The sequence below is a fragment of the Lissotriton vulgaris genome, chromosome 6, assembly GCF_964263255.1.
Source record: "Lissotriton vulgaris chromosome 6, aLisVul1.2, whole genome shotgun sequence".
In the NCBI taxonomy this organism is placed as follows: Eukaryota; Metazoa; Chordata; class Amphibia; order Caudata; family Salamandridae; genus Lissotriton; species Lissotriton vulgaris.
In genome coordinates this window covers 190,272,880-190,286,596 of record NC_141694.1, presented here as the reverse complement: position 1 = coordinate 190,286,596, position 13,717 = coordinate 190,272,880, and positions in this window count along the sequence as shown.

Sequence of the window (13,717 nt, the reverse complement as noted above, 5' to 3'; positions counted from 1 at the left end):
TGCTCTGAGTGTAATCGCTGCCGTGAGGTGAACGGCTCTTCAGTTCTTTGATCCCTTCTGGGAGTGCCGCTCCAGTGGACCCAGCGCCGCCGTGAGGGGAACGGCTATTGAAGTCGCAGTAAGCCACTTCCGCCGCGGGGACTACACTTCCCAGCTGCCCCGGCGGGTGTGGCGCGACCAACGTGACGGCATCAGCGGAGCGCCCCTTAAGAGGGAGGAGTGCCTCTCGCCCCGCGAGTCGCGCGCGGGAGCGCCCGGGGCGAAGCCCGGGCAAAGGGCGGGCCCTCAGTGGCTGAGGTAGGCTGGGCTGGGCCCGGTTATTTTTATTATATACAACATACGCTTGGTTGCGAGATGAAGTAATACTCTGCGAAGTTAAGAAATTGCTTCATTGTTATCTACTGCTGGTTAGTTATTGCCGCATCTCCATTGACTTACTTATTTCTTACGGATATTTTATATCTCTTCGTTCACTCTTTCTGGAGGAATATTAATTGATAAACAACGAATTTGTGGGAACACTTTGCAGAAGATGTCTAAAAAACTCCGCTCTGGAAGATTAGTGGGGGGAAGAACTGGTGTCAAAACAAATACCAACCCCTTGCGAAATAAATCTGTAAATAATCCTCCGTTAAAGGGACAATGCCAGCTCTTTGAGTTATGGGATAAACCTGTGGATAAGAAGTCTAATACAGCTGTAAAGGAAGCTCTCCTCGCTGTGGCTCAGGAGGTCCCTTCACAAATGGTCACTAATTCTATATCCCCACTCTTGATGACTGTGCCACCGCAAGTAACAACTATGGTGAGTTCCCGCCTTGTGCAACTTGAAGGGGAAGGGGAGTGTAAGCCTTGCGCCCTTTCAACAAAAGGAAAACTAGAGAATAATCCACTTGTGCCTCAAGCTCCTCCTCCGAAGGATAGGTTAGGTGGGGATTCCTCACCATTATCCATTGACCTTGAACTTTGTGGCCGCTATGTAGATGCAGCTAGTTTGGAGGCTCTAGAATCCATTAAACCTTCTGGGGGTGCTACTCCCTCTGGGCTGATGCTATATAGTAGTACTCCTTCGTTAAATGGACAGGACATGTCTGATTTGTTAAATGTTTCCAGGAGTCCAGTTCTTAATCTTTCTGGAATCGGTCCCCCAGCTGGAGCTAGTGACAAACCTATATCAGAATCTTTGATTGCTTTGGAACAATTATTAGCATCTATATTATTTCTTCTGGGGAAATTTGTAGGTAGTTCGGATTGTATCCTGGACTCAGTTACGCAAATTCTGAAAACATTGCTACAAAAAACATCTGATACGAGGAGTGTCCCCTCCCCCAAGGCCGAACCCAGCTCTCCAAAGGGGAAAATAAATGTGTCCATAGTGAACTCTGGTATAAAGGCTGCAGCAAGAGTCCGTGAAATTCATACTACAGTCCTGCCTGTAACCGCAGTGCCCAATTGCGTTAAGAATTTCGTCCTGGAGATAGAGGAAGAAAACAAATCTATCTCTGGCTCTAAAGTGGTTCAAGATTTATTTCCAATTTTCATGTCGGAAAATAAAAAAGAACAATCTGAAGATAAACAAGAAGTAAAGGTAAAAAATGGAAAACACAGAAATAATAAAGGGAATAAAAGGAAACCGATTCGAAAATACAGGAAGAAAAGACAACGACGGATAATCTTCCAAAACTCTATAGTCCTATCTGAGAATGAAGAAATAGACACAGATCCAACTCCCATGTCCTTAAAGGTGGATAGTGAACCCCTTCCGCCAACGACTATGGAAGATGTACCGCAAAAGGATGGTCTTGGCCAGAGTACTTCTCCATCGATAGTGACAAGGTCCTCTACCTTACTCAAACTCGGGTCTCTCAATCCTTTGGCCTCTTCCTTTTCTCTTGCACCCGGGGCGGGAGATTGTCCTCTCCCCTGTCTTCAGCCAAAAAACTCAAAGGCTTATGTGGACACTCTTGTGTTAGACTTTTTACCATTATTTGATGCAGACTTACCCTTAAACAGAGCATGGCTACTTAAGTGTTTTAGCGAGATGGAAAGTCTCCACCCTATTCAATCTAGGGACATTGAGCTAGTCTCATTGTTAGGTGGAGACAGGGTCTCATGTATGAGGGTCAAATTCTATTCTAAAATTATTGTAAATTTGATAATACAGCAAGCTGAGAATTTCCAACGTACAGGTATTGATGTTCTCCCTATTTTTAGCTCTGGTAATATCTACTCTCCCCACGGGAGGACACTAAAGGATGATAAACAAAATGGGGTAGCTTCTCCTCTAAGAGATCTGAAGATTTGGGTCTCTAAAGGGAAACGTTCGGTCTCCCAAGTCATGCCACTCCAACTGCCTCAGAATTCCTCCCAAATAGAGGACAATAATCGGTGGAATAGGCTGCACAGTGCTTTATCTAATAAGACCACAGATAACCCCAAATTGTTTCACCATCTTTAACACCCCATTTAAAATTATTTCGTGGAACGCGGCATGGATACATAGTAGCCCAGAGAAATTTGAACTTTTATTTTCTCTGGGAGCAAATGTGATCTGCATCCAGGAAACATGGTGTACTAATACTCTGGATGGCTTGACGGATTTCTATGTTCTGGAAGTGCCAGCCGCTCCATCCAAGAAAGGTCACGCTAGGGGGGGAATTGCTTGTTTATTATCTAATAAACTGCATTGGAGATTCTCCCATTATATTGACCCAAGTAACCTCTTCCAAGCCATAACAATAGCAAATTTCTCCAGTAATTTAAAAAAGTCCTCTGTTGTAATTATTAATGTGTATATTCCCCCAGAAGAGCGTTTTAATGTAATTTTGAAGCATGTATTTCGTTATATTGGCCAAATTAAAAATATTCCCTTCCCTCCAGAAGTTATCCTAGTAGGAGATCTGAATTGTAAAATTTCCAATGCTAGTCTGAATCTCTTCAGAAATAAACCAAAAGAAGAGGCGCATTTTGTACCCCAATCCCTCTTCCCAGATAAAATAGTGACTAATAAAAGAGGGAAGATTTTGCTAGAAGAATTATCGGCAGTTGAGGGGCTGATATTAAATGGGAGATTCCCGTCTGATGTGCCTGCGGAATTCACTCATAAGTCACCTTTTGGGACCTCCATCCTTGATTATGCAATTTCGGATTATGGTTTGTTTCCTTGTATTCAAGATCTCAAGATAATACACACAACTCTGAGCGATCATAGCATAATGCTCATAACTATTTCTTTAAAACCTCCGCCCACTGCGTCATGGTCCCTCAATAGCAGTGACGTTTCTTTCCATGCATCCACGGGAAGATGTTTTTGGAATCCAACCGCCACTAACGGGGTGCATGCTACTTTATGTAAAACTTTATTAGAATTAAATGATTGGCATGGTTTAGAAATAGTTAATTTTGAAAAATGTATGCAAAATATTATCCTAGATGTAAAAAAGGCTAGCCGCCCTAGAAAAGGGGTAGTTTTGCCTAGTACACTACGCATCCTGAACAAGGAAATTAATAAACTAGTCAGTGAGCAATACTTAGATAGAGTTACTGAACGTGAAAAAGAAATCTCTAGATTAAAAAGAAAGAGATGCAGACTTAAGGCGAAAATAAAAAAGGAGAAGGAAGATATAGTTTGGATTAACCTGAGGGAATCAGTTGCTCATGGTAGGATTAGAGAATTTTGGTCCATAATTGGGAAGGGATGCGGTACTAGAATAAGTCCTTGCCCTATCCCCATAGCTGAAGAGGTATGGACCGCTTATATTCGGGAGCTCTATGCAGGGAATGGTACTTCAGGTGAAGATAATGCTCCCAATGTAACCCCTGAAGGACTGATTAACTATCCCACAGAGGAAACAATTGAAATGGCCATAAAGAATATGCGCTCCTCTGGTGCAATGGGTCCTGACGAACTCCCCATGACGGTTTTGAAGCAGGAACCCTCAATGTGGAGTAAAATCCTTTACCCATTGTTTAAAGCCTGTTTTGTCTCGAAAACGGTACCTGCCTCCTGGAGGGGAAGCATTCTGGTCCCTATTTTTAAGAAGGGAACGAGGGATAGCCCCAGTAATTATCGCTTGATAGCTCTCCTCGACTCTATCGGAAAGGTTTTTGCGAAATGTCTTTTAAATCTCCTTTCCGATTGGGTCGAGGAGAACAATATCTTGCCACTTGAACAAACTGGCTTCCGTAGGGGGCTAGGTACCTTAGACAAACTCACCACCCTACATGTGATAACTGATAAATACGTATGGGTGAGAGGGGGGGTGGTGTACGCTGCTTTTATTGATTTCTCCACAGCGTTCGATAAAGTGGACCGTAGAACGCTGTGGAGAAAATTAGCAGCTCTTGGTGTCCCTCCCTACATACTAGAGCTTGTGCGTACACTCCATACAGAGACTTGGTGTAGGGTTTTGCAAGGGGGCGAAAGGGGTCTCTCCCATCAAATTCCTTCTCTGAACGGCCTTAAACAAGGCTGCCTATTGGCTCCTCTTTCGTTTTCCTTGTATACTGTCGACCTGCCTGCTGCCTTGTCTGTTAGTGAGGGTATTGCTCCAGTGATTGGGGGGATCTCATTATCTTGCCTGATGTATGCCGATGACGTCCTTATTTTAGATTTGACTCCCAAAGGTCTTGCAAATCGGCTGCAAGCCCTTCACGTTTTTGCTGTTTCTCATCGTATGAAGATTAACATATCTAAAAGCAAAATTATGTGTATAGCTGGGAAAAAGAAGTGCTGATCTGAAAATTTTGGATGGTATATCGGCGGCCAAAAACTGGAGGTTGTTAAATCTTACACTTTCTTGGGGAAAATTATTTCGGCTAACCTGAGCGAGAGGCCTCATATTGAGCATAGTTCACGCAAAGCCCTCGCCCATGGCAAAGGTTTAAATTCCCTCTATCACGCCACCGGAAAAAGACATTTTTCCTGTTTACTGGAGGTATATAGGGCGAAGATCCCCGCTACGATACTATATGGTATCGAACTTATAGAGTTAAACTACTGGGACTTCTGCCATAAGATTGAAGGGAAACTCCTAAGATCTTTATCTTCCCTAAACACCGCGTGCCCTTTGGCCGCTTGTAGGATTGATTTCGGTCTCAGGAGTAGCTGGGTACAGGGTCTATGTGCCCTAGTAAGATGGGTGGCCTGTCTGGCTAGAGCTGAGCTGGGGACGATGAGAGCCCTCCTTAAAAATTAATTATTGGGTAATTTCAATGAGTTCTCACAACTTGTAAGGAATTTTAGAAGAGCCGTAACTCTCCTAAAGTTAGATGAAAACGTGTTGTTTTTGCAATCTCCTTTACAGTTAAAACTTTTATTAAAACAGGCTTCGTGGGAACTATGCTTTCAGTCAGATAAGAACATAATTCAAGAAAAAAGGGATGTCGACCTCCTCCTTAATTCTTATACGTTTAAGTTGGCCCAACCCTATGTCACATGGAATTTGCCACATGGTATCCGTAGATTATGGTTTCTTTTACGTTATGATCTATTACCTTTAAATCTACTTTTATCTAAATGGCACGGTTCTTCTCCTATGTGCAATTTATGTAACCTGAGTATCCAGGACCGTATGCATGTTTTGTTGATCTGCCCTGCTCTCCGTACATTGCGACTCAGATGGCTAAAACCTATTTGTCTCCGTCTTGGTATCTCTAATCTGAACAGCTTCCTCCAATCACTATATTGGCCTCCTAATGAAATGTTTTGTTTCTATATTTTTAATTTTTGTAAAGGTTTTTTAGCTATTTATTAGTATGTCACTGGAGTTGTTTGACATTGCTTCCTGTTGTAGATCTGTCAGCGTATGTTATTTTTATTCAAATGTGTTATTGATTGTCATTTTTTTTTTCTTTTATGGTATGTACTTGTTTTGTTTATCATTGTGAATCTTATGTGGCCCTCGTTGACAGCCAAAACATGATAAAATAAATTGATTGATACAAAAAGTGTTGATATTCATCAATCAACATTGAACAACCGTAGCAAGTCAATACAATGATATCTTAGCAGACACATGTTCCATGAATTTTACAAAGTTACATGAGAGTTGCAGGTGGTTCCCATCTAAGCTCTGAATGAAAAGCTCCCCAACATGATCTTATTTGTAGTGTTATAGGGCCCGATGTAGGTGGCCGTTTCAGGCCATTTACCGACCGGTTACGGACGATTTCGGCCGTTTCCGACCGGTAAATGGCCAATCGGTATGTAGGGGCCTAAATCCAAGGCCACATGTAGGTAAATCAACATTTACAGAATCGGTAAAATTACCGATTCGGTAAAATACTGAATCGGTAATTTTACCGATTCTGTAAATTCCATATGTAGGTGGGACTCTTCTGAGTCTCAAAGGCCTTAACGAATCGGTATTTTACCATGAAATCCAACTTCATGGTAAAATACCGATTCCGGTGTGCATGCACATGTGTGCATGCACACCTATGTCATGTGACAGGCAGACCTGCCCTTAGGGCAGGTATGCCTGCCACATGGCACCTGTGCCTGTTTTGGGGGTGCCAGAGGGTGTCAAAGTGACACCCCCTGCACCCTTGTGAATTCTTTAATTACCGATTCGGTAAATACCGAATCAGTAATGCCTAATCATTCCTATGGGCTTCAAAGCCCATAGGAATGAATGGGCATTACTACCGAATCGGTAATTAAAGAATTGTTAAGGATTCGGTAACGAATCCAGATGTTGGAACCTACATACCATTTACCGATTTTGAAATACCGAATCGGTACAATTCCGTATTTTAAAATCAGTAAATGTTTTTTACCTACATCTGGCCCATAGTGCTTACATAAAACATATCTATGGGCATCCATCAGATATGGACAAGCACATAAAATTTGAGTTATTGTTTCTTCTTTACTTGACCAACACAATCATGTTGCCTATGTGGATCATAGCCAACATGATTGTGTTGGCCAATTACACTTCCAGTATGGAGTTAAATCTTTAGAGGGGAGATCACCTATTCTTAGTCTCATGAACTTTGTGACTTGATGTAATAAGAATTCACGTCACAACTGTGATGTTCACCGAAATATAAATCCCATTATATCATATGGGATTTATATGTCAACGGACAGGATATCTGTTACTGTTGGGACAGAGTTACCCATCTGCCAAGATTTAAATCAGACCCTTTGATTTTAAGCAAACATAGTAATGCATCCACGAATGAGCTATCTTGGCAAATTGAGTTCTGTCATGAAGATGCAAAGCAAGTCCGACTGACCTGATTAGAACTTGCTTAACCCATTCGGTGCTGCGGACGGCCCCCGGCTGTTCCACGTGACAGTGGGTGTGTGCGAGGATTGCCGGGGGCTGTCCGAATCCTGCTCACTGATTAAATCACCTGCACCGCAGCAGAATCCGCGCCTCGGTCGACAGATTAAAGGACGAGCCTGAAACTGCAGAACCCAATCATGGTTTCCAGGATTTAAAGACTGTGGTACTCTGTTTTAACTTCCAGACAGAAAAGGACAGGACGAATGTTGGTGCATGCTACTGTTTAATACACTGAAATAGGCACTGTAGTTTCTTGAGTAACTAACCAGACTATTAAGCTTCCACCTCTTACCTTCTGCCCTCACAGATGCAAAGGTTTCAATATTCTGGCCTGCAAACTTCCTACATCCTCTCCGTGGCATATTTGATCGAATTGGCCCAAGCACACAGCCTTGCTTTAGAGGCACTGGCCTAAACTAAATGACTGCACACCTGCCACACCGGCCCTTTAGGGGCACCAGGATGATTCATAACTTAGTATATGGTAGCCTTTTAAGCCTACAATATTTGCAGGCCCAGCTCTGGATTTACTGATTCTGAGACCTTTCTCCCCCATCCTGCCAATTCTACAGAATATGAGGCTGAAACCCACAGGCCTGAAGGAAATACATTTTCATATGTGCTTGGATATGCCATAACCTCAGAAACCCTCTGGATGTATGTACATAGGCATGGCATGCATTTGTACCTGACTCGACTTCCCAGCCTGGGAGAGACCCAGGCTAAATGAACGACTGATCCTACCATGCTCATCAGGAGGCACTAGTCCAGCAAATAATTGCTTGTGTGAATGTTGTCAATCCACACAAGCATTAACCTAAAATGTGGCTAACTGTGCCACTCCCACCAGCCTACCAATTGGACTATATATGTTCTGGCCACGTCATCTAAAGTTGTTGCCTATATTATGTTAAAGCATTAAAAGGAATTATTATGACAAGAATCTGCCTACCATAAATGTTGCAAAAAGAACAATTGATGGACAGAATGCAGAACAATGTCATACATTCACCTCAGTACAAAGATCTGGACCGAAATCCATAGTTTTTTTGCTCACCATGCCATTTCAGTTTGGACCCAGTCATATACAAATCAGTCTTGACCCTGCGCCCAACGGGAACAGTCCAGCCCGAACTGCCAGGCCAGGTCCTCCCTTAACTGGAAACAAGCATCCTAGCACCGGTTTCGGGCTTTTAGCCCTCATCAGCCAGGATAGCTTGAATCCAGTGGCACGGAGAGCACAGGACCCACATCTGGGCATACCGTCCCACTCGGGGTGAAAATGCCAAAAGAACAATTTATGGACAGAATGCCGAACAATGTCATACATTCACCCCAGTACAGAGATCTGGGCCTAAATCCATCTTTTTTTTGCTCACCATGCCATTTCAGTTTGGACCCAGCCATTTGTTTGCGTACCATAAATGTTGGACCCAATATTTAATAACCATCCAGAGCTTGATATACTAGTTTAAAATTTGACAAATCGCAAATAGATTGCATCATCAAGGCATAAAAAAAATAAAAAATACGGCATATAAACCAATATTAGTTAATCGAAATGCATACAACCCAACAATGCCAACACATACATCAATAAAACACTGGTAAAACATGTTGGAAATTTCCCGAAAAGAACTCCTTATGGGATCCCAATTCAAATAGAATTTTCAGAGGAGTCACTTTTGGAAATCCTAAGAGGGTATACTCGATTTGTTAGTCCCAAAAGCCGACATACGGTCACAATCCACCTAGCTCTGGGTTTAGCATATTTAGGGCAAAAAACAACAAATGTTCCTCAGTTTCATCAAGTAGCATACATCATTAACACTGAGTAGACCTGGGCTTAGTTTGCAGAGTCCCATTATGATAATTAGGAGGATCACCTATCTAAACTGCAAAAACAATGAACGAGCTTGCACCGGACATATATAATTTAAATGAAAAACTCTGGCTTCAATGCAGATTTGTGCTATACGAAGCATCTTAGAAAGCTACCTGTGCGGTTAGACAATTCATTCTGGGCTGCAACTCTCTCCCAATATCTTGATTTGACCACCGCCCGCAGTTGCTGAGATAGACAGTGGGTCTTCCCAAAAATGGGATAGGCTGAGCTCGTACCATGTTTTTTGACATAGGCCACTTTATTGATTTGGAGCATTGTAGTTTGAGAATATCAGCTCCTAAACAGGCATAATTCTTTAGTAGACCAAATGCACACTCAATAAAGTAACGGTCTTATGGTGGCCAACTCTGGGATAGGATTGTGGTCAAGATCCAATTTGAGGGGCACCAGGGGTGGGCCTCCCCCTACTCCAGTTAGGGCTCAGATGAAGTTGTTCTCACTAGTGCCCAATGTACCTGTGTGCCAATATGCCCTTAGTTCGACACCATGTAATGCTGCACCCCATGCTTGGGACTTATAGATTTCATTTGTTGGAAGGATCGGGAAACAATATGCCTTTTTTGCAAACCTAAGAATTGACCTGCTCTATGGGTTAACAGATACAAGCTTTTAAGGATCTGCGGAGCCCAGGAGCCAGAGTCAGCCAAACGAATCCCCAAGTAGTCAAAGTCCAGGACCCTTTCTAAAGTTTCCTTCCCTAAGCTTATACTACCCTTCGCCCCCTGGAATAAGTCATTTGCTTTGTTTTAGAAGCATAGAACCGAACAGGCTAAATACACAAAAACATGAAGGCCAACCTTAGTTTTAGCCAACAGAAAAGTGTTGTCGGACAAAAAAAAAAAGAGCCAAAACTTTCTGGTCCATGAGAGTGGGGAAGTCATTGCTGCAATTAGTCAAAAGCTTGACACAGTTAAGATAAAGAAGGAAAAGGGTGGGAGCCAAATCACAACCATGTCACACGCCCTTATGAATGGGAATTATCTGAGTTAATTCTCCTTTTACTCCACATCTAATTCTGGCAAAATTCTCCTCATGTGTTCAAATCCTAAACTGAACTCAACTACATTGAATAATATTGAATGCCGTTGACACTACGTTTAGCAAACCAAAACAAGTACGTGGTTCAAAGTCCTTAGAAGGCAGTGTAATTGTCACTGTGTGGATGAAACAAAACTTTAATTGAAAAGAAACAATCATAAACAATACCGCCTTTGAAGAAATGTCCAAGTCCATGCAAACACTGATGGCAGGGCTCCAACAAAAATCTGTTCCGCTGCATTATTTCCGCTGATTTAACGAAAAGGATTTGCAGGGAAAATCATATCACCAGTCTGTGTTCAAATTCAGCGAGATGAGAGCAGCAAAAAAAACCTGCCATTGGGAAGCAAGGAGCTTCACGGTGAGTGCCTTAATATACTAGAGTTGAGTTATGCACGCTTGTTCTGTTTTGGGATATGATTTCCAGTATGTGGCTGCAGTCTTCGTATAGGAACCACACACTAAACGCTCACCAGTTCAGTTTCCATCTTAGAAGTATAAAACATTACATTTATCTACATTTGATATTAAATGCATAATATCAATAATCAAGATATAAATGTTCTGAATGTCTAAATGTAAGACACCATTAATGTACCTAAGGCCTATCTGCCTTTATTAGCCCCAATGACGAATTGTCTCCTACTCAGACCACAAGTAGTACATAATGTGTTCCTGACAACTGTACTCTCAATATAATACAAGCAAGTTTAACATGGCTCTGCTAAAGCTATTACTGAAATAATGTTAAGAAAACGATATACAGAAACCTTCAGCAGCACTAGTACACACTTATGATATACTGCCAGATCATACCCAAAATATCATATGACAACAATATTGTGTCCTATATATTGTTCACAAATATTTTGCCGCATTGGAGTAAATAATAAAAATGATCTGCTCATTAGGACAATATTTTTGTTAATGGTATTTAGGACACAATATTTATGTCAAATTGTGTTTTTGCTAATGATATTATGACGTACGACCATGTTCATGGAGGATGGCTGTAGAATTCCGCTTGCTTTTTTTGCATTGCATCATTCATTGAGATGAAAATTGAGAGCACTGGAGTTCTAAGAAGACAACTGGCAACCTGCAAGGATCCATGTGCGTCTTGGGTTGCTTTTGTTCTGGTTCAGGGAGGACCTGGCCTGGACTGTTCCTATTGGAGCAGGGTCAAGACTGATTTGAATATGGCTGGGTCCAAACTGAGGTGGCATGGTGTGCAAAATAACGATGGCCTGAGATGCGGCCCTGAATAATTACCAGTGGCTGAGATGATTTCAAGCAGTCCATGCACCACATTTTTGTTTATTCAGTGCGGCACCTTAAGTGTGATGTGGGTCCTTTCCCACTAGAACTAAGCTAGACCAGACTGATGAGCCCTTGTAAGTGCAAAACTGGTCTTTCGTTATTTGTGTTCTGGCTCAGACAGGACCTGGTGATGCCTATAATGATCTGTCCACTGGGGGAAAAATCTTATTGAAAAAAACCCTCATATTTTGTCCTTGTTCTCCAGTCTTCCTCGCCACTTTCAAGGATTTATCGCAGGCAATGCTTCGTAGTGTTTGGGTGCGAATTTTTTTGTAGTGTGTGCTATATTCATCAGTGCATTGCAGCATCTCAGACCTGCAGTGCCCACAGATGGACCCCAATCCATTTAAAATGCGCCCGTTTTCCCTGCACAAGATTTGTTGTGTTGTCTGCGACTCCTTTCCTTCATGCTCCTAGAGGTAAGCTGATTGAGCCCTCTGGGGGCGCGGGGGTTATAGAGATTTTACATAAATGTAAGTTAAAAGGAATTCTTTCCCATAAACGTTCGCGTAGACTTTTTGTTTGCCGATTTTATGAAAAGAAAATTTATGGCGTCTGTTACTTCAGGAAGTCTAACCCTCCCTGACGTTTTACTGCTTTGAAAAGTTGGAACACTTCAAATACAGACAATAAATATCACATAATTATTGTTTTCATAGGAAAAGACAAGTCCCCAGCTTCTCCTTTTTTTATCAAAAAATGCGCGCATTTTAACAGCTCTTATCGTGCAAAAGGGTCAGTCGCTGTCACAATGTGCATTAGCTGTTACTGACATTTCTAGACATATATATACTCAGTTTGACAACTTTCATGGATGTGTTTTTTATTAAGTTACACCAAGACCCTTTGTTTACACCTCATAAAGCTGTGCATGAAAAATGCGTAGTTTCTAGTCATTTAAAAGACCACATGTTCCAGTTTCCAAGTGTCTAGCACAAAAAATTATAACAGATTGCGGAAAAATAGGCACAAAGATCTCCCGCTGTGCGTAAGGTCCCTATTTTTCGGATTCATAAATATTTCCAGAAGTTTGCCTGGAAACTTGCGACAGACGTGGATTTCCACATGCACTGTTCGGATGGTCATGTGACCTTCGTCCATGCTGTATTGAGTTCCTCAGTGAGAATTCTGCCCTGGGGAAAAAGATCACTTATGCAAAAACAGTTCCACCATGAAAAAAGCCCTTCTCTTATACCCCCAGCAAATCCTGGGCTGATCCTTCCACCAGCTCCCTCCTTGGAAATGGAGTCACGCCAGCCTTGTGCTTGAGTATATTTCCAGCATTTCCACTTTGGAAAGGGAATACATAGATCAGAGTTTGGGAATCCCCTCAAATGTATGGCTTTGTGGGTGTTCCCAGACTTCCAAGGCTAACCAGACTTTGGCGCGCGCCTATTTTCCCACCTGTAAGTGGGATTCATGCTTGGACATCTCTGCATCTGTAAATGGGACAACGCCTGGAAGGAATGAATCCCTTTAGGAAATACTAGTGAAAGGTGTGAAAAAAAGTCAATTTGGTCGAAAACGTACACGCATAAACTAATTTCCCTTAATGTGAATAGGGCCCCGATGTTATATGTGTAGTCACACTGCAAGGGAACATGTTCATTAAGAGCTAGCTAATGCTCAGGAAATTGTTTTCTCATACATCACTGCTAATTGGAGTAATAATCTACTCATCAGAGGTTTCTCCTATTATTTAAGTACATTTCTGTCTTTCAGTGATTAACATGTCTTCAAGAGTACTCATCCGTCAATACAGCGCGGAGATACCCCTTCGGGGGTCTATTCTGGCGCTTTATAAGAATATAAAATAAAAAAAATAAAAAAATACTCCTGCGAAACAGGTGATGTATTTTTCACACCCAACTTGCACATTTATACCTAAAGTTGTAGGGTGTGAGAAAAATTGAGCATGCTGTGAATAGCCAAAATGCAAAGACTTTTTGGGGTGTTTTCAAACTTTTCGTTGGCTCACTCCACTTTATCCATGGAATTTTAAATTTCCCATGTTCCTTCTCCTATTTCTGAACTCACATTCGGGAAAATCTAACATACTCGCAGAGTCTTCAAAGTAGTCATATAACTCTTCAAGTAAAAAACGTCATTAATTTATTTTATTTAGCAATGTTATGTGTCCCCCCTGCACCTTTTTTTG